Here is a 22,564-nt window from a genome sequence, read left to right as displayed (position 1 = left end):
ATCTGGCGACTTGTCCAGGGTGTACCCTGCCTTTCGCCCATAGTCAGCTGGGATAGGCTCCAGCTTGCCTGCGACCCTGTAGAAGGATAAAGCGGCTAGAGATAATGAGATGAGATATTTGTATATGTAAATACTTAATTTATTTTAATTTATCTAGAAGTTTTCTCTATTTCTTTTCTCTGTTTATCTGTAATGATGCTGCTGGAATCTTAATTTCCCTGAGGGAACCCTCCCAAAGGGATCAATAAAGTTGTATCTAATCTAATCTAATCTAATCTAAATACAGAAAAACCTATGAATGAGTAGGAGTGTCCAAACTTTTGACTGGTAATGTATAAAGTGGTTGTGGGTTCATATATAGAAGAGTCAGTTATTGTCCTTGGCAGAGGTTTCTGCTCTCAGAGTGACGTTCTAGTTTTTCCTGCTTTAATGAATAAAACGTTTGCTGCATCGAAACCTTTTTGAATCTCGCTAGCATTTTTAAAAGTGCAAAGATTAGCCTTCAGAGAGCCTGTGCTCCACTTTTACTGGATGGTATTTTTGTTGTCAAATATGGCTTTGGGAGCCAGATGTGTTTATACTTGTTTATAAGTGAGTCAATAGCGTCTCGAGGCGCCTTCTTTGATTTCCTCAAGTGATTTAATTGATCAGCTCTTGGGTGCATTTACACTTTCATATTTTTACGTGCATAATCTCTTGAAACCATGGAAATGTAAAGATACCATCAAGCCAATAGAGTAAGAAAACAAGCAAAAGGTCACTGAAACCAGATCAGTTAAAGTAACAAGTCAAATAGGTTCAAGACTATAACAGCTGTATGTGACATTTATCGAGGACATATACACTGTGTGTGTGTTAATGTTCGTTCCACATGTTGGGGTAATGAGTGTCCTATCATTAATATACAAAGCTTTATAGCTAAAGGCCTCAAAATCATTACAGTGATATAGATTATGATCTTACAGCGCCCTCCACAATTATTGGCACTCCTTGTAAAGATTAGTAAAAAAGGGTTAGAAAAAATCCACCTTTGGTGAAGTTGCTTCGTCTCGCAATGAAAAAATAAGACAAATCCGTCCTTTAATTGAAATAAACTTATTCAGAGAAAAAAATAATCCCTCATCAAAGACACATATGCCACTATTATTGACACCCCTGCATTTAATACTTTGTACAATCTCCCTTTAACAGTAAAACAGCACCGAGTCTCTCCTATCCTTGACTTGCAAGTGACGTCAAAGCAAAATAGAAACCCTGATGTCGGCCATGTTGGTGGATATACAAATGCGGGGTCAAGCGACATTCCATGCAAAAACAGTCACGCGTGCGTAACTCTCTTTGTTTTTCCACTGTTTTAAGTGTTCTTTTAGCTCTGCCATATCTTTGTGCTGTATACGGTTGTACATATACAGTACTCATGACCGTGGCACGTTCCGATTTTTTTAGAATTCCGTCCGTGATTCGGAAAGAGGGCGAGGAAACTCTGAGGCTTAGTACGGAGAGGAGACAAGCACGGCTGAACAACATCAGCAGGGCTGATCTAACAGAGACTAAAACCAAAACAGCTCGTGTTTTCAGTAATCATTTTATCTCAGGCGAGATTCAATAGCGTTCTCAATAATATCATGGAAGAATTTTATTTTGTGTTGCTAGAACTGCTATAAAATGAGCGTTCTTTTGTCGTGGTTCACTCAGTTGTTGTTACAGTTTTAACGTGCATTGATATTTTGCTTCTAGGAGTGCCAGCAAAATTGTACCTGAAGTAAATTGAAATGTGATTTGTGAGCCATAAAGCTAGAGACCTGTCAAAATTTCACACATCATCTGTTGTTTGCACATAGAAGTAAACTAAATGCAAAAGAAGCTGTAATTTAATCTTGCAAGTACAACTGCTTTGTCATTGTTGAGTAGTTTAATTAATAAGGTATTTATTTACCCATGGGCAGCACGGTGGTGTAGTGGTTAGCGCTGTCACCTCACAGCAAGAAGGTCCTGGGTTCGAGCCCCGGGGCCGGCGAGGGCCTTTCTGTGCGGAGTTTGCATGTTCTCCCCGTGTCCGCGTGGGTTTCCTCCGGGTGCTCCGGTTTCCCCCACAGTCCAAAGACATGCAGGTTAGGTTAACTGGTGACTCTAAATTGACCGTAGGTGTGAATGTGAGTGTGAATGGTTGTCTGTGTCTATGTGTCAGCCCTGTGATGACCTGGCGACTTGTCCAGGGTGTACCCCGCCTTTTGCCCATAGTCAGCTGGGATAGGCTTCAGCTTGCCTGCGACCCTGTAGAAGGATAAAGCGGCTACAGATAATGAGATGAGATGAGATGAGATTTATTTACCCATCCAGAGACAAAGAAGTTCTAGGTTTTCATGGACTTATAAGCCGGGTGGCACGGTAGTGTAGTGGTCAGCATTGTCGCCTCACAGCAAGAAGGTCCTGGGTTTAAGCCCCGAGGCCGGCGAGGGCCTTTCTGTGCGGAGTTTGCATGTTCTCCCCGTGTCTGCGTGGGTTTCCTCTGGGTGCTCCGGTTTCCCCCACAGTCCAAAGACATGCAGGTTAGGCTAATTGGTGGCTCTAAATTGACCGTAGGTGTGAATGTGAGTGTGAATGGTTGTTTGTCTCTGTGTGTCAGCCCTGCGATAACCTGGCGACTCGCCCATAGTCAGCTGGGATAGGATCCAGCTTGCCTGCAACCCTGTAGAACAGGATAAGTGGCTACAGATAATGGATGGATGGATGGATGGATGGATGGACTTATAAGCCTTCATTTGAGATTTGTCGACCCATGAAGTCTGCCAAACCAGATAGAATGTGATATCTGGGTACTCAATGGTCAGTAGAAGCATCTTATCTTCAGAAAAGTCTTACTTTTTAAATAATATGGGTCAAAACCACACATATCTATCTTCTCTTTGTATCGAGTCTTCGCTCAACCGTTCAAATCGTGGTAATACTGAGAAAATTCAGCATTGTTTACAGACATGCTTTCAGCGGCTGCCATCTTAGTCGCTTTGTATATCCACCATCATGGCGGACGCTCATGACATAGCACATTTTGATCACGTGGTTGCAAGTCATCTATAACATTTTATAAGGTTGGAGATACAGAGCAGGGCATCTCAGACCATTCTTCTTTACACAGTCTCTCCAGATCATCCAGAGTCCTCGACCCTCTCTTGTGCTCTCTCCTCTTCAGCTCACCCTACAGGTTTTCAATGGGGTTCAGGTCAGGGGAGGGCACTATATATAAAGATCGCAGTGTATTACAAAAATGTTTGATTCATATGTTAAAGCATCACATATCTTCCCTGGGAGCAGTCAAATGCATCCACAAAGGTTATATGTTCCCATCATCCTAGAAATATTTGTTACACAAAAAAAGCTAAACCTATCTCCCATCTCCCATCTAAAAACACACACCTGTATTATAAATGTGGATGAGAGCCCTGTGGCTTATGTAACACTATGAGGAGATTACAGCAGCGAAGCCTTGGAAATGTGACTCATTCACTAGATTGCAAATGTCAAACTTCTAAGAGGGAGCGAGAGAGATGGAGAACTCTAAATCTTGATCAAAATGGATTATATCACCACTACCTACACTGTGAGATCAAGCTGCAGTTCACCACTATAATAAAGAGTTCACAACACATCAGCGCCCACATTCAGTAGAAATATACATGCGGTGATTTAACCAGCCTACACGGCCCGAAGCTCAGAACACAAATCAATCCGCTAACCAGTACACGTGTTTCTTCCTGAGACATGGAGAAACTTACTGCAAAAATCACAACCTCATGTAACCTCCATCTCCTCAAGCCAGAACAGCAATTACTTCATATATAACCCTTGCACCTCACATTTTTTGCTTTCATTTTTTCACCCCTGACACTACTTCCTGTTTGAAGATATTAATTAGTTTTGGTGGTTTGAGCACTGGAAGGGAAAATATTAATATTTTAGCATCATTTCTTGATAACAATTACATGATAGTAATTAGGCAACTTGTTTACATCTGTCCTGCTGAGTTAGTGACTCTGTGATAAATCAAACAAATTAAATGTGTGGATGGATTAAAACATGCAGTTTAATTAGCAGGAAAACTACAAAATTAAAAAGTAAGTTTCCAAGAACAGTAAGCCCCGCCTCCTTTTTATTATCACTGGTATAAATGCAGCTGACATGAAATGCTTAACAACATAGGATTTCCAGAAACAACACTGTGTGTGTATGTGTGTGTGTGTGTGTGTGTGTGTAATGCTTTATCTGAGTCTATGTAATAAACACACACACGTACACGCACACACATGCTAAATGTAGCGACCGAGCATCAGGTCTATTTGAAAATTGAGACCATGGCCTACAGGGAAGTGCATCTGAGTATCATACCATCTCTCCATCTGTCTCTCACTCAAGCTGTACAGTCTCTATGTGACACACACACACACACACACACACACGAAAGAAAGATGAACCAGTTTAGCCCTGCCTATGAGAAAGGCCTCTTAAATTCAGAAAATAATTGAATTCTCTATATCTGTGTGTGTGTGTGTGTGTGTGTGTGTGTGTTCAGCTCTGAGAGACAACCTCTGCTCTGCTCTATCTGGCCTTATTGCTTTTGATTTTATGTGTCTTTTCCTCCATCCATCCATCCATCTGGTCTTCTGTCCATCATCCATCCATCCATCCATCCATCCATCCATCTGTCTGTCCATCCATCCATCTGACCATCCATCCATCTGGCCTTCCATCTGTCCATGCATCCATCTGTCCATGCATCCATCTGTCTGCCCATCCATCTATCTGACATCCATCCATCCATTTGTCTGTCCATCTATCTGACCATCCATCCATTTGTCTGTCCATCCATCTATCTGACATCCATCCATCCATTTGTCTGTCCATCCATCTGGCTGTCCATCCATCCATCCATCCATCCATCCATTTGTCTGTCCATCCATCTGTCCATCCTTCCATCCATCCATCCATCCATCCATTCATCTATCTGACCATCCATCCATCCATCTATCCATCTGGCCTTCTGTCTGTCCATCTATCCATCCATCCATCCATCCATCCATCCATCCATCTGGCCTTCTGTCTGTCCGTCCGTCCATCCATCCATCCATCCATCCATCCATCCATCCATCCATCCATCTCTCCATCTGGCCATCCATCCCCCTATCTGTGTGTGTGTGTGTGTGTGTGTGTGTGTGTGTGTGTGTGTGTGTGTGTGTGTGTGTGTGTGTGTGTGTGTGTGTGTGAGCCTCTTCTGCCTTTACAGTGATCCTCAGCTCCACCTTCATATTGTTCAGACTTACACCCTTCCTCCACCACTTAATTACAATAATTTCCTCACAAGGCTAGCTATCTCTCCTTCTCTCCTTCTCTCACCCTGTTGCCTGGCATCCTGCACTCTCTCCTTCCCTCACATTATCATCAGTGAGTACAGGCCAGAATCAGGAGTCTCAGTCACACAAAGGGATGAGGTCAGGTGAAAGATCTTCAGCTCACATATTCAGAGACTAACCCAGATTATTCGAGATAAAAAATGTTCTCTCTCTCTCTCTCTCTCTCTCTCTCAAACACACACACACACACTCATCATACTTTCCCGATACACCCATTAGACTCCAAAGATCTACAGAGCGAGGATGCCACATTACTTACAGCGGTGTGAGTAGAATAGGAATAACTGCGTCCTGTCGAGACGTCACCGCACATAAAACAAATCAAGATGAAGGAGTGTGTAGATTGTAAAAGTGTAATGCATTTCTGGGCACTGTCTATCGGCCTCAATGGTTCTGAGAAGAGCAAATAATCATTTCCATAATTAGGATCACAGCTGTGTCATGTGCCATCTGTAGCTCTGAGTACTATATAGAGCCTAGTTAGTTAAATCAATTATGTCACTGAGGCCACTAATAAATGTCATATAGAGTCATAATAATGTGAACCAGTTGTGCAGGCAAATATTCTTATACGGTATTTACATTCATGACTCAGTAGTTTGATGTAGCTTCATAAACATTTATTAAATAAAACCACATAGTAAAGTCCAAAACAGAGATCCAAAGTGTGTGGTGAATACACACACACTTAAAATCAAAGCTTCCAGGTAGTGAGAAAGTTATTTATTATTTTATACAACTAATATAAGAAACTCTAGGGATGCCCTCAGAGGTGATGCTACACATACATACACATGCATGCACCTAAATCAGTATAAGACCACATAAGTGACACAGCAGCCAGAGCTCAGGTCAAGAGCTTCATTTAATGTTCACATCAAACATGAGAATTGAGAAAATGTGCGATTTCAGTGATTACCTCCACCAACTTTGTTGGAGGTTATGTTTTTGCCTCTGTTTGTTTCCAAAATAACTCAAAAAGTAGTGAACAGACTTTGATGTATGGCTTTAGTATTATCCTAGGTTCAAGTGATTTGATTTTGATGTTGATAATATGTGGCTTGGCGGAGGAATAAACTCTACCGAGTGCCCTTCAAGTTTGGACTATGGTGTGGTCACTGGTGCCAGACAGGCTGATCAAAGAAACTGATGAGTTCCTGGGATTTTCACACACAACTGTTTCTAAAGTTTACACAGAATGGTGAGAAAAACAAAAAAAAACATCCAGTGAGAAGCAGTTCTATGGGCAGAAATACCTTGTTGAAAAGAGAGGACAGAGGAGAATTACCAGACTGGTTCTAGCTGACAGGAAGACTACAGGAACTCAAACAAGACCGTCAATGATGGCGTAGCGCACTTTGGCCCCATTTAGTCCTAAATGATCTAAAGTGGGCCACCTTGTGCAAAAGACGTTGCAAGCTGTATACACTATATACAAGCCTTATATACACGCTAGAAATACCAACCTATTTGCCAGAAAGGATCCAAATCAGCAAGGAATTGACCGAGAAGAAGTGATTTTTGTTGAACTGCTCATTAAGGCTTAATTAGTCCATAACTTCATTAATAATTGTAATTAAGCAAATTTGGGTAGAAGTTATATGCATCCTAGGTACCCCTACCTTCATGCCAGAAAGAATCAAAATTGGTGAAGAATTGAGGGAGAAGAAGTGATTTTTGTAGAAACTGCTCTTCAAGACTTAATTACTCCATATCTTCATTATTAATTGCAATTATGCAAATTTGGGTAGAAGCTATATGCACCCCAGGCAGACCTACCATCCTGCCAAAAAGAATAAAAATTGGTGAGGAATTAAGAGAGAAGAAGCAATTTTCATGAAATGTGGACGATGCCAGATGGACAATGGAAGACAGATGACAGACATTACATGATGGCATAAGCTCATTTCCTGTCAGCCAGATGACCTAATAACTATGTTGTACAACCATGGTGAGCAGAAAAGCATCTCAGAATGCACAACTTTGAGATGGATGGGCTACAATAGCAGATGATGATGTTGTTGTTGTTGTTGTTGTTGATTTTGGGGGAAGCCATGGTCTAAAGGTTAGAGAAGCAGCTTTGGGACCAAAAGGTCATTGGTTTGATTCCTTGGACCAGCAGGAATGGCTGAAGTGCCCTTGAGCAAGGCACCTAACCCCCAACTGCTCTCCAGGCTGCACTGGGTACGTTATACATCACTCTGGATAAGAGCATCTGTTAAATGCCTGTAATGTAATGTAACATAATGTAATGATCACATGAGGTTCCACATCTGAGGCTACAGTGGGGACCAAACATGGACAGTTGAAGATTGGATGAATTCCATCCATCCATTATCCATAACCACTTATCCTGTTCAGGGTCACAGACAAGCTGGAGCCTATCCCTGCTGACTAGGGGCTACAGGCAGGGTACACCCTGAACAAGTCACCTGATCATCACAGGGCTGACACATAGAGACAAACAACCATTCATGTCTACAGTCAATTTAGAGCCACCAATTAGCCTAACCTGCATGCCTTTGGACTGTGGGGGAAACCGGAGCACCTGGAGAAAACCCATGCGGACACGGGGAGAACATGCAAATACCACACAGAAAGGCCCCCGTCGGCCACTGGGCTCGAACCCAGGACCTTCTTGCTGTGAGGCGACAGTGCTAACCACTACACCACCATCCCACCCATTTGGATGAATTGATGAATCTCAATTTCTGCTGTGACAAGTAGCTGGTAGGGTCCAAATTTGGCATCAACAGCATCAACCATTGTCTTGTGTCAACAGTCCAGGCTGGTGGGGGGTAGTGTAATGGTGTGGGGAATGCTTTCTTGGTACACTTTGGGCCCGTTAATACCAATCCATCATCAGTGAATGCCACAGCTTATTTGAGTATTGTTGCTGACTGTGTGTATCCCTTCATGGCCACAATTTACCATCTTCTAATGGCTACATCCAGCCTGATAGTGCACCATGTCACAAAGCAAAAGTCATCCCAAACTTGTCACAAGATGTGAATCTATTAGAGCTCCTTTGGGATGTGATCAAACAAGAGTTTCGCAGCATGAATGTGCAGCTAACAAATCTACAACAATTATATGACACAATCATGGACAAGAATCTCAAAGGAATGTTTCCAACACCTTGTAAAATCCACGGCATGAATAATCGAGGCTGTTCTGGAGTAAAGTGGGGTCCTGCCCATTCTTAGCATGGTATGCCTTATATTGCTTCTCTCTCTCTCTCTCTCTCTCTCTGTCTGTCTCAATCTCTCCATGATGTAATGATAGTCTTGCTTTACATCACTATCTCACCCTGTTCACTTCTGCACCATGCCTAGATAGAAGCTGTGCCTGAAAAAAAAAATCCAAAGCCTGCAGATTGCTTGGAGTAATGCATGAGAGAGAGAGAGAGAAAGAGAGAGAGAGAGAGAGAGAGAGAGAGAGAGAGAGAGAGAGAGAGAGAGAGAAGCCCTTTGTCACTATTAATAACAGAATGACCTTTACTTCTTATACAACATCATGGCACTGTTAGAGTAAACAACTACACTTATTCACCATTATGGAATGAACTGCTAGTCACCTTGCTAATTCCTTTTTTTTTCAATTTTCTGACTTACTATTTTTTTTTTATTTATTATATTAATATTGATATTTATACAGGAGCATCCAGTTTAGCACTGCTAGTTTAAATGCAGCGCTGACATGCTACTAAAGCACTAACTCTGCCTGAACAGAACATTAGAGCTACAGATGTTTCATTAAACATTTTTATAAGCTTTGTATTCTAAATCTTCTCTTTTTTTTTAAAATCAGACCTTATTTTTTCTGCATTCAATAATACTATCCCAAATAAAAAAAAAAGTTAGGACAGTATGGAAAATGCAAACTAAAAAAAAAAGAAAGCAGTGATTTCAAAATTTACTTTGACTTGTATTTCAATGGGGTAGCACGGTGGTGTAGTGGTTAGCGCTGTCGCCTCACAGCAAGAAGGTCCGGGTTCGAGCCCCGTGGCCGGCGAGGGCCTTTCTGTGCGGAGTTTGCATGTTCTCCCCGTGTCCGCATGGGTTTCCTCCGGGTGCTCCGGTTTCCCCCACAGTCCAAAGACATGCAGGTTAGGTTAACTGGTGACTCTAAATTGACCGTAGGTGTGAATGTGAGTGTGAATGGTTGTCTGTGTCTATGTGTCAGCCCTGTGATGACCTGGCGACTTGTCCAGGGTGTACCCCGCCTTTCGCCCGTAGTCAGCTGGGATAGGCTCCAGCTTGCCTGCGACCCTGTAGAACAGGATAAAGCGGCTAGAGATAATGAGATGAGACGAGATGTATTTCACTGCAGACCGTATGAACTCGAGATATTTCATGTTTTGTCTCATCAACTTCATTTCATTTGGTAATATACATCCATTCCTGCATTTCAGACCTGCAACACATTCCAAAAAAATTGGGATGGGTGTAATTTCGGACTAGTAATGAGGTAAAACAATTAAATAATGATGTGATTCGAAACAGGTGATGGCAACAGGTGACTGCAATCATGATTTGGTACAAGATCAGTATCCAGGAAAGGCCTCGTGTTTGAGGAGAAAAGATGGGCTGAGGATCTCCAGTTTGTCAACAGATGTTTGAGAAAATAATTGAAATCTTTAAAAGCAATGTTCCTCAAAGTGTCACGGTGCCTGTGTTACTGTCCCCCTGTGGGCTGTAGTGTTCCATCAGGGCAGTAAGTGTCCCTGTCTTTGTCTGGAGTGTGTGTTGCAGGGTTGTGCAGAGTGGCTGGCCATCAGCTGCTACACCTGGGCTGCAGTTGGTCTTTCGCTCCACTCACCCGCCTGCATGATCTGTCTGAGGTAATTCTGCATTGCCAGCAGACCAGACGACAGCAGAAGCGTTTTTGGTTTTAGATTGATTTGCCTTTATTTTTGTAAATCTATATATATTTTTTAAATAAATCATCTTTTTCTATATTCCACCTCTCATGTTGTCTCCTATTTTTGTCACAGTCTTGAGCCAAACTGTGACAAAAGAAAGACAGGAAGGGATTTGGATATTTCATCCTCTGCAGTGCATCATATCATTAAACTATTCAAGGAATCTGGAAGAATTTTGGTGCATAAAGGACAAGGGTGCAAGCCTAAGCTGAACACCCATGATCTCTGATTTCTCAAACAGCACTTCATCAAGAACCATTACTCATCTATAGCTGATGTAACCACATGGACTTGGGATTACTTTGGCAAACCTTTGTCAAGCACTACAATACAGAACTTTACTGTGCAGAAAGGAAGTCAGTCTTATGTTAACCGTGTCCAGAAGCACTGTTGACTTCTCTGAGCTCGGAGACCTCTGGGATGGACCATCACATAGTGGAAACATGTACTGTGGTCAGACAAATCAGTATTCCAGGTCTTTTTTTGGAAGAAATGGACACTGTGTGCTCTGGACCAAAGATAAAAAGGACCATCCAGATTGTTACCAGCAACAAGTCCAAAAGCCAGGGTCTGTCATGGTATGGGGTTGTGTCGGTGCCCTTGTCAAAGGTAACCGACACGTCTGTGATGGCAGCATTAATGCAGAAAAGTACATTGAGATTTTAGAGCAACATACATTGCCTTCAAGACGCCATCTTTTCCAGGGAGATTTCAACAAGACAATGCAAAACCACATTCTGCATACATTGCAAAGGCAGGACTGTGGAAGAAGAGGGTGCCTGTCCCCTCTGTCCCTAATAGAGAATGTGTGGTGAATTTTGAAATGAAAAATGTGACAATGATGACCCTGTACTGTTGTATACCTTAAGACCTGTTTGCAGGATGAACGGGACAAAATAACACCTGAAACACATCATCACTTGGTGTCTTCAGTCCCTAAACATCTTTAAGTGTTGTGAGAAAGAACAGCAACATTAAAAAGTGATGAATGCTTTACTGTCCCAACTTTTTTAAATGTGTTGCAAGAATCAAAACTGAAATGCATTTATTTTGAAAAAACAATAAAATTCATGAAGTAAAACATCATATAATGTGCTGCTTTATTGTGCTGAGTGCAGTAAAGGTCAAAGATTATTTACAAATCATTGTTTTCAGTTTTAATTTCAATTCCAACATACTGTCCTGACTTTTTCTGATTTGGGGTTATGGATTGCTTGGTGTAGTGAGATCCAAAACAAGCACCTTTAGGCTACATCCACACAACAACGGCAACGAGATTTTATTAAAAAAAATATCGCGTACACATGGGCAACGGATCAGTAAAATATCAGGTACATATGGCAACGCAACGCTTGCTGAAAACGATGCAATACACATGCCACACCTCTACGTGCGCTGTAAGACGGTCCCATCGGAGACACCAGAACAACAGAAGAAGTAGGACGCATGCGCATAAACCCCTTCTTCTACCCGGCGTGAAGCACTCACAGGAACAAGCACACAACAACAAGAAGAAGATGGCTGCGACTACGCAAGGAAATCGTGCCTTCTGTGTGTACAAATTAGTTTTATTAGTGTGCATAGTTTTATATAACTTAATTTTCTTATTGTGTGTGAACATTTTGAAAAGCATTTTTATATAATTTATATAACTTTTTATATTGTGTGTGAACATTTTGAAAAGCAGTCTTATCCAATAAAAAAAAGAAATTCAAGAAATGGTCCAGTTACTTGTTTATTTAAAAGAAAAGCTGTATACAAAAGTGAATGCAATGCAGTGGTTCATACAAAACAGTCTGTTGAAGGGTCTTCCAGGTCTCAACCAAAATCTTCTTCTTTTGGCCCATCTAGTTACACGGCGTGGTGGGTTTAAAAGAATCTGACACGTGTGGTCGTGTAAGCGTCTCTGCCGCTCGCCTAGTTGGTATAACACCTGTACATTTTGCTTCAATAATGCGAATAAACTTAGCAGCGACTGCAGCACTGAAACTACTACTACTCTGGGGACCGCCATTGTTGCTGTTGTTGTTACGAATGATGCGCGTGAGAGTGCTGCTTGTTCTAGTCATGTGGTTGTGACGTCATCGTAAACAAATCCGTTCTACTCATCCAGACGACTTCGCAATGGCGCCATTGCCAGATTTTTCCACTCTGGAACCCGTTCTCAAAAAATATCGTTTTGGGGCACCCAAAACGCCGGTGCCGTGTGGACGCCAGGCCGAAACGATAAAAAATTTTATCAGATTCACCTGAATCCGTTGCCGTGTGGACAGGGCCTGAGTTTTGTTTCAGGTCTAAGTATTGTCTTCTGTATGTACATCACTATTCATCTTGAGTACAGGAAAGTCTGAAGGTTTTATATGTCCACTATCAGTCTGAATGGGTGGGGGTGGGGTTTTCCAGTGGTACAAGTTCCATATATCTAATGGTGTCTGTAAATGGTGTCTGTAAATCAACTTCAGTCACATCTAATTAATGTCTGTGTGTGTGTGTGTGTGTGTGTGTGTGTGTGTGTGTGTGTGTGTGTGTGTGAGAGAGAGAGAGAGAGAGAGAGAGAGAGAGAGAGATAACTGACCTCTTAACTGAGACAGAGGGACTCAGGGGAATAAGGAATTAAATCATGGTAAAGATCCGTTCCTCCCAGGGAAAAGTCTTAGATTTTTAAGACTATTACCACTTTTTAAACTTTTTTTTATATTCAACATTATTTTAACTTTATTTGTTCTACTGATGAACTCCAATAACTGGCTCTGAAGTTAAAATCGGATGTTTCTGGGGAAAAAAGAACCAACAGAAGCTATTTAATTATATGTACTATTATGGAACAACATTTGTGACATGGATTAAAGTTTTTAATGAACGTATTCCTTTGTTTAATCACATTTAATTAGCTACCAGCTGTTATGGTGAGAAACAAGCTTAACCAGTTAGAATCATGCATTTTCCCATTTCTGTTTGAAAGCTCCTAACCAAACAAGTGCTGCCAGGCAAAACAAACCTTGCCCAGCAACACTTATTTTATACTTATGTTGATAATGGTAATATTTCTCAATCATCAGTTGTCAGGTTATAGCCCTATGAAAACCCATGGCCTTCAATTTGACCTTTCAAGGTCACTCAAGGTCAAAGATCATGGTGCCAAATGAAAGCCCATATGGCACTTCCTAGAAATTGATAATGGTAAATATCTGTCTACCATCAACCGTTTTCAAGTTACAACCCTCTGAAAATCTGTGACCTTGAGTTTGACCTTTCAAGGTCACTTAAGGTCAAAGATCATAGTGCCAAATGAAAGGCCATATGGGAGTTCCTATATGCTCATGAAGGCCAATTTATGCTGACAACCCACTCCTCGCAGATAGCGTCGCAGACAGTGTCTGCGTAGCCCACCCCCCACCTTCGCAGACGCTCTGCGCGCACCTCCCAAAAATTGTGACCACCGCAGAAGCCTCGCAGACAGCGCCGCAGACAAGAGGGCTCTGATTGGTCCACTCTACATCCGCTGTACACGCAATTCCGCTTCCCTACTTTCCCGGTTTGGTTTGTTTTCACGACCGGCATTTTTAAAAACGCGAGCGAAGATGGAGCAGCACGAAGAGCGGTTGATTGAGGAAGTACGTACATCTATACGACTCCAGTTCTAGTCATTATAAAAAAAAAGTTCTAGTCATTATAAGTAACCGGAGGATAAACACTCCACTAACCACACCCACCAACTACTCCTAGCGACTTCGCGCCCCCTTGCGTTGTGGCGGTGAATAACATCGCGCACGCCTATTACTCCCCGCTCAACAATAAATTACAACTGTCTGCGAAAAGCTACCTGCGAAAGCCTTGTCGCAAGAGCATGCAGAGGCCTTAATAGTAAACATTTGTCTATCGGCAACCGTTTTTGAGTTATAATGGAAAATATGTTATTTTGACCGAAAGGTTGACCTTTCTGGTGACCTTGACTTTCACCTTGACCTGATTGCCCCCAAAATTTAATCAGGTAATCTACGGACCATTACCCACCTATTCTGAAAATTTGAAGTCAATCGGTGCAACCGTCTAGATGCTAGATTGTTAACAGACAGACACACAAACAAACAAACAAACAACCCGCACTGATTACAATACCTCACCCCGCTTACTCCATCGTGGGCGAGGTAATAACCACACTATAAACACAAAGATGTGGTGAGAGAATGAAGTCGCCCCCTGTATGTTTACTGTAGCAAGAGGAAAATAAAAGTAGATCAGGATTTATAATGCAAGGTGTAATTCCCCTTTTTATTAATGTTATGTCAAACAGGTATTTTATGACAGTTATTATGTGTTGTTATATGTTATAGCTTATTAATATTCAATTCGATTCAATGTTATTTGTATAGCGCTTTTAACAATGGACATTGTCACAAAGCAGCTTTGCAGAAATATATAAATTCTCGTTATAAAAATTCAATTTATCAGTTTAACCCAAATGAGTAGCCAGATGTGATGATGGCAAGGAAAAACTCCCTGAGACGACATGAAGAGGAAACATTGAGAGGAACCAGACTCAAAAGAGAACCCATCCTCATCTGAGTGACACTGGATAGTGCAATAATAAATAATTTCCCTTCTATAACTGTGTACTATGTCATCAATAAGTGCAACTGGGTAACGAGGAAGTAGAGTACCAGTCAAAAGTTTGGACACCCCTACTCATTCATAGGTTTTTCTGTATTTTGATGATTTTCTACATTGTAGAACAATACTGAAGTCGTCAAAACTATGAAATACCACAAGGAACATATATGGAATTATGTGGTAAAGAAAAAAATGTTAAAAAAACAAAAACAAAATATGTTTCATATTTTAGATTCTTCGAAGTAGCCACCATTTACCTTGATGACACTTTGCACACTATTGGCATTATCTTAACCAGCTCACATGACCCCACAGCAACGGTAACTAGGGCACCATGACAGGGGGCACGCTTGTAGTGCTTCATTCAGCTGAGTTAGTTGTTATCGATCAGTATGGAAAGGTTTTGCAGCGTTTTTAGATATAGAAATTGTTTTGAATGAAAAAAAAATCAGATTTTTTTTAATTTACCAAAAGTAATTCATCATCAGGGGGAAAAACTAGAGAAATTGTTTGTTTTTTAATGTAGAAGGGGAAAATGGCGGGAAAAAACATTCAGCAGGACTCGGTGTCGAAAGGAGAGGTTAAAAATCCTGTGGTATACTCAGTTCATTTCCATGAAGGTAAGAATTTTTAAAAATATATATATTTCACAACTGCAGTGCAGTGCTCATTCTTATACAGTGAAGTGAACATGAGCCTCAACACAGCAGCTCTGCAGAGCCTAATCTTCACCGAGACTTAAAGCGCATTTACATTCAGGGATCCTTCGGAGTGCGTTGTGCGTGCACTTGGGACCCAGTCATTATGGGAAACACCTGATGCTGATTTGAATGCAATCAGTGCATGCACATAAGGACACAGAGGCTTTGTGAAGTATTATCATTGTCACGGTCACGTTTCTTTCAAGCCATGTTTATGACTGTGCTTTCAGTTTCGTTTTTGTAAATATCACACCTGCTACTAACACTCTTCCTGCACTTAGACCCATCTACCATCACATACCTGACAGAAGACTTCACAAAGTCTCTGTGAAAACAGTGTGCTGATTATGCACAAATCAGCATCAGGTGTTTCCCATAATGACTGGGTCCTAAGCGCACGCACAATGTGCTCTGAAGGACCCCCAAATATAAATGCACTTTAAGTCCTGGTGAAGGTTAGGCTCTGCAGAGCTGCTGTGTTGAAGCTCATGTTCACTTCACTGTATAAAAATGAGCACTGCACTGCACTTGTGAAATATATTTTTTTTTATTCTTACCTTTGTGGAAATGAAGTGAGTACACCATAGGGTTTTTGACCTCTCCTTTTGACACAGAGTCCCGCTGAATGTCCCCCCCCACCCCACCCCCCATTTTTCCCTTCTACGTTTAGAAATTTCTCTAGTTTTTCCCCTGATGATGAATTACTTTTGGTAAATTTTAAAAATCTGATGTCTCTGTTTCATTCAAAACTATTTGTACATCCAAAAACGCAGAAAACCTTCCCATACTGATCAATAACAACTAACTCGGCTGAATGAAGCACTACAAGCGTACCCCCTGTCATGGTGGCATAGTTGCTATGGGGTCACATAATGGTGCAAAGCCTCCATGAACAGGTATGCCTCATAAAAAAGTTAATTAGTGCAATTTCTTGCCTTCGTAATGTGTTTGAGATCAAACAGTAAATAATAATAATACAGTAAATAGCCCTATTCCATACCACAACTGTAGTAATCCATATTATGTCAAGAACCGCTCAACTAAGTAAAAAGAAATGACATCCATCATTACTTTAAAACATGAAGAAGTGTATTTTAATTAATAAAAATAAAGGAGAAAAAAAAACATTCCATTAGAAGGTGTGTCCAAACTTTTGACTGGTATGAGATTATAAGCAACTTATAAATATTAGAAAACCTGAAAATCAGTCATTTCTGAATTCATTACAGTTTTTACAGCATATGAAGTCTGTTTTGCTGGAGTTGTCAAGTGTTCAGTGCAAAACTGCTCAAATTTTCACAAATGTAGTCCTAAGTAATATGATGAGGTTGTTTGATGGTCGATTGTGCCTTAAATGATTCAATAAAAAAAATTCTTGCCATCACTGCTCCTCCTGCTGTCTGACACGAGCATGTCACACTTACCAAGTTACTTGTCCAGGTCAGGAAAACAATCATGATTTTCATTTGTATTTCCCACTGGAAGTAATTCCTGCCAACACCTCTGAATCATTTTTAGATATGGGTGTGACTTACAGAGGCAGCGGGTACAGTAGGTTCTGGTGTTAATCAATGTTTCAGCAGTGAGATGTGAGCCCTCGATGGCAGTCGCTACACTACAACAGATCTGAAGAGAATTCTAGAAAATGTGGAAATGTTAAGTCGTAAATCCTACCACACAGAGGGCTGTTTGGCCTCAGGCCTTGAGTTTGACACGTATGGTATAGTCCATTGAAAATCTTACACAAAGAACTTTCTATAAATAGTTTCTCAGTACGGTGTCTGTAATAATTTGTCTTATTTTTTTCGCAGTCTGGTTTCCATCAAATCCTGCGCTCTGATTGGCTGGCAAGCGGGTCCGTATCCTATGATACGGACCCCAGTTACGGACCCCGGTTATGGACCACTGGCGACTCGCTCGTTCACAACAACAACAAACATAGTAGCAATTTTTGTCAACATTTATTTTCGCATATCTCAGGAGAATAGCATTAATTTTACAGCATGGATAGCGATAACGACAGTGTTCACAGTGAAAGCGAGTTTTACTACCCTGAGGAGGAAGAAATAAAAGAAAACATTTCAGGAGAAAGCTAAAAACCTGTAACTGTTGCTAACGCCGAGCAAAAACATGGCTGAATCCTGAATGACTCAATTTTGTATAAATAGGGGACTACATAGGCGGCAAAATGTAGTTTTTTTCCTGCCATGGAAGTGCACTTGTATACCGAGGAGGAAGCAATTTGCATTACAGCCGTGAATGAGGATTCAAAATGCTGGCTCGGCTCGGTTTTCCCTTTCGGGCGCTCTCGTTTTCTGTTAGAATTTGGTAAAGAAAAAATAAATATGTTATTTACCAGCTTATGGTCGGTCCGTATGGTGAAATACCGTGACCTCGGCCTTGAATACTGACCTCAGCCCAGAGGGCCCCAGTCAGTACTTTCAAGACCTCGGTCATGGTATTTCACGATATGGATCTCCCAGCTGGTAAATAACATATATTTCTTTATCCGGAACTTTCGCATCTGGACAACTTTAAAGGAACGTAAGTGAGATTCTATCAGGTATCTCTTTCTGTCTGTTTTATATTTGTGTTATTTCTGCTTTGAGTCCTTTCTTGTTTGCCATATGGATAGCTTGATGGAGGAATTGAGGCAAGAGTCACCATGGAACGTGATGTTTGCGGATGATATTGTGATATGTGGTGAAAGTAGAAAGGAGGTTGAGTTGGGTTTGGAGAGATGGAGGTATGCATTGGAACAAAGAGGAATGAAGGTGAGCAGTAGCAAAACAGAATACATGTGCATCAATGAGAATGGGGATGAGAGTGTAGTGAAGATGCAAGGAGTAGACGTAAAGAAAGTTGGTGAATTCAAGTACCTGGGGTCAACTGTGCAGGAAAATGGGTCTGCGATAGTGAGGTGAGAAAGAGAGTGCAGGCAGGGTGGAGCAGTTGGAGAAGGATTTTGGGAGTCATTTGTGATAGGAAAGTCCCAGCAAAAGTGAAAGGTAAGATGTATAAGACAGTAGTGAGACCAGCTGTGATGTATGGATTGGAGCCCGTACCCTTAATGAAGAGACAGGAGGCAGAGTTGGAGGTGGCGGAGTTGAGGATGTTAAGGTTGGCGACGGGAGGTTTGACAGGATAAGGAACGAGCACATCAGAGGGACAGCACATGTGGAGAGCTTGGGAATGAAGCTAAGAGAGATGAGACTGAGATGGTACGGGCACATCCTGAGAAGAGATGCAGAGCATGTTGGAAGGAGAATGTTGAGGATGGAGCTGCCAGGCACACGAAAACGAGGAAGGCCAAAGAGGAGATACATGGATGTGGTGAGAGAGGACATGAAAGTGGCAGGTGTGGTACAGAAGGATGCAGAAGACGGAGCAATGGAGATAAAAGATCCGCTGTGGTGACCTCTAATCGGGAGCAGCCAGAAGAAGAAGAAGTTATTTATAGAAATAGGATTAGATATACTGTATAATAGATTTATTTACAGAAAACTACAATCACAATATTGTGGTAAATATGAAGTCTGTTGTTGTAATGACCAGTTTGTTCAGTCTTTCTTTTCCTTGAACAGACTCTCAGTGAAGACACAGTGTAAGTGATGTAAACCACAGCAACTACATTTTAATAGAATTCTACAGCATCCATCATTCCATGATTGCTAGAGAGTTTGTGTTTGCTTGCTTGTGTTCATGGTGGAAGCTCATGTTTGTCTGTATTTGCATGTTTTAACCCCTTAAATTCCTATATTATTATTCAGCTATTCCATCCATCCATCCATTATCCATAACCACTTATCTTGTTCAGGGTCGCCGGCAAGCTGGAGCCTATCCCAGCTGACTACGGGCGAAAGGCGGGGTACACCCTGGACAAGTCGCCAGGTCATCACAGGGCTGACACATAGACACAGACAACCATTCACACTCACATTCACACCTACGCTCAATTTAGAGTCACCAGTTAACCTAACCTGCATGTCTTTGGACTGTGGGGGAAACCGGAGCACCCGGAGGAAACCCACGCGGACACGGGGAGAACATGCAAACTCCGCACAGAAAGGCCCTCGCCGGCCGCTGGGCTCAAACCCAGAGCCTTCTTGCTGTGAGGCGACAGCGCTAACCACTACACCACCGTGCCACCCCTTATTCAGCTATTATTATTATTATCATTATTATTAATAATATAGTAAGTGCAGTGAAACCTGTAGATGTATAACTGTAAGCATTGTTTTAATGTTATTGTTGTTTTTGTTTGTTTGTTTGTTTGTTTGTTTGTTTGTTTGTTTGTTTGTTTGTTTGTTTTGTGAGTTCTTTTTAGTAGACAGCAGCTGTGTAGCAGTTATTAGGGATGAGATTAACATCATATTCCTCCCTCATCATTCAAAATGTGTCCCTGTGTTGAAATAGAAGAGAGGAGAAGAGTAGTGATGGAGGGATATAAGAGGAGAGAGAGAGAGAGAGAGAGAGAGAGAGAGAGAGAGAGAGAGAGAGAGAGAGAGAGAGAGAATAAACAAGGGTAACCCCATAACCTGTTAATAGCAGAGCTGGAAAATGCTTTTATTAGTAAGTGTAGAAGTACCGTACACATCTAACATAACATGACACATAGGAGTGTGTGTGTGTGTGTGTGTGTGTGTGTGTGTGTGTGTGTGTGTGTGTGTGTGTGTGTGTGTGTGTGTGAGAGAGAGAGAGAGAGAGAGAGAATCATTCTGATATTAACAAGAGAAGCTGCAGTGAACTCGTACGTGATGCGCCTGACAATAAAACCAGCTTCAGCTCATGTTCTCTCTCTGTCATGAACACACACACACACACACACCTATACCACTAAATGGTTTCTGTCTTAGCCCTGCTCATCTTACTGCTCTTATACTTTACAGCATCATCTTTCTTCACTTTTCTGCTCCAACTTTCACTTTTCCCTTCCTCTCTTTCCCTCTCTCAGTCTGTCTGCATCTCTCACTTTCTCACTCTTTCTTCCCTCTCTTTCCTTCTCTCTCTCTTGCTCTTTTTTCCACTGGTGTGTGCTCTGATGAGAAGTGACTGCCAGTCACAGACGAGTATTCTATTACACTCCCTCCCCCTGCCTCCTGTTGAAAAGACGACCTTACTATGATTCTCACTTCGACAGAAACTACACTGCACACACAGGAAGCCTCTGCAGGAAGTTTGGGGTGAATCAGATCATCCAAAAGAACAGTAACACACAAGTAACTGTAGAGCTTCAGTAGCCACACACACACACACACACACACACACACACACACACGCACACAGAGTTTGTTTTGTCATTTGTCTTTCCTGTGCATTACTACATGCCAGAAGCATACAGTCCCCAATCTGGGACACACCTGCATAAACCCACAACCATTAAGCTGTGTGTTTGTCTACAGGAATGATCTGCAGATTGTGCATATACAAAGTAGCCAGAAAAGCTGACAATCAATACTGCAGTGTTTAACTTGGGACATTCTAGATCAATACAGTGCTCCAAGCAACAACTAAATATACTGTTCTGCTGGGGGGGATGAGGGGGGAATGGGGGGATGAGAGAGAGAGAGAGAGAGAGAGAGAGAGGAATGAAGGGAATGAGAGAGAGAAGGGAATGTGTGTGTGTGTGTGTGTGTGTGTGTGTGTGTGTGTGTGTGTGTGTGTGTGTGTGTGTGTGAGAGAGAGAGAGAGAGAGAGAGAGAGAGAGAGAGAGAGAGAGAGAGGAATGAGTGAGGGGGAATGAGGGAGGATGAGAGAGAGGGGGAATGAGGGGGATGAGAGAAGGGGAATGAGAGAGGGCAGGGAATGAGGGGGGATGAGAGGGGGGATGGGGGATGAGAGAGAAGGGGGAATGAGGGGGATGAGAGAGGGGGAATAAGAGAGGGTGGGGAATGAGGGGAATGAGAGAGGAGGAATGAGAAAGGGCGGGGAATGAGGGGGGAGATGAGAGGGGGGAAAGAGGGGGGATGAGAGAGATAGAGGGGGAATGGGGGAATGAGAGAGAGAGGGGAATGAGGGGGAATGAGAGAGAGAGGAGATGAGGGGGGATGGGGGAATGAGAGAGGGGGATGAGAGAAAGAGGGGGAATGAGAGAGAGTGGGGGATGAGGGGGAGGTGAGAGAGAGGGGAGAATGAGAGGGTGGATGAGGGGGGACATGAGAGAGTGGGGAATGAGGGGGGATGAGGGGGGAGATGAGAGAGGAATGAGAGAGGGGGGAATGAGAGAGAGGGGTGAGAGAGGGGGAATGAGAGGGGAATGAGAGAGAGGAATAAGAGAGAGGGGGAATGAGAGAGAGAGAAAGGAATGGGGGGAATGAAGGGGATGAGAGAGAGACAGAGGAATGAGAGAGGGGGAATGAGGGGGGATGAAAGAGAGACAGAGAGAAATCTCAGACATCTGTAGGCACATAACCAATATTCTTCATTTTGGACAAAAGTTGATAATAATATCACTGTAATGCTCAAATGCCACACCACTACACTCCACTACACACCACACCACACCACTCCACTCCACTCCACTCCACAACACAACACACCACACCACTACACTACATTACACTACACACCACACCACTCCACTACACACCACTCCACTCCACTCCACTCCACTCCACTCCACTCCACACCACACCACACCACACCACTCCACTACATACCACTCCACTCCACTCCACAACACAACACACCACACCACTACACTCCACTACACACCACACCACTCCACTACACACCACTCCACTCCACTACACTACACTCCACACCACACCACACCACACCACTCCACTCCACTACACACCACTCCACTCCACTCCACTCCACTCCACTCCACTCCACAACACAACACAACACACCACACCACTACACTCCACTACACACCACACCACTCCACTACACACCACTCCACTACACACCACTCCACT

General features: G+C 42.4%; 1 protein-coding gene across 3 annotated transcripts in view; it reads right to left on the bottom strand.

Moving 5' to 3' along the window:
• The window catches only part of stxbp5l (syntaxin binding protein 5L), a 294,368-nt gene that overhangs the window by 246,304 nt on the left and 25,500 nt on the right, over positions 1-22,564 (bottom strand). The gene's annotated exons all lie outside the window — the stretch shown is intronic.

The sequence above is a fragment of the Neoarius graeffei genome, chromosome 9 (genome assembly GCF_027579695.1).
Source record: "Neoarius graeffei isolate fNeoGra1 chromosome 9, fNeoGra1.pri, whole genome shotgun sequence".
Taxonomy (NCBI): domain Eukaryota; kingdom Metazoa; phylum Chordata; class Actinopteri; order Siluriformes; family Ariidae; genus Neoarius; species Neoarius graeffei.
This window is presented reverse-complemented; position numbering and strand designations above follow the sequence as displayed.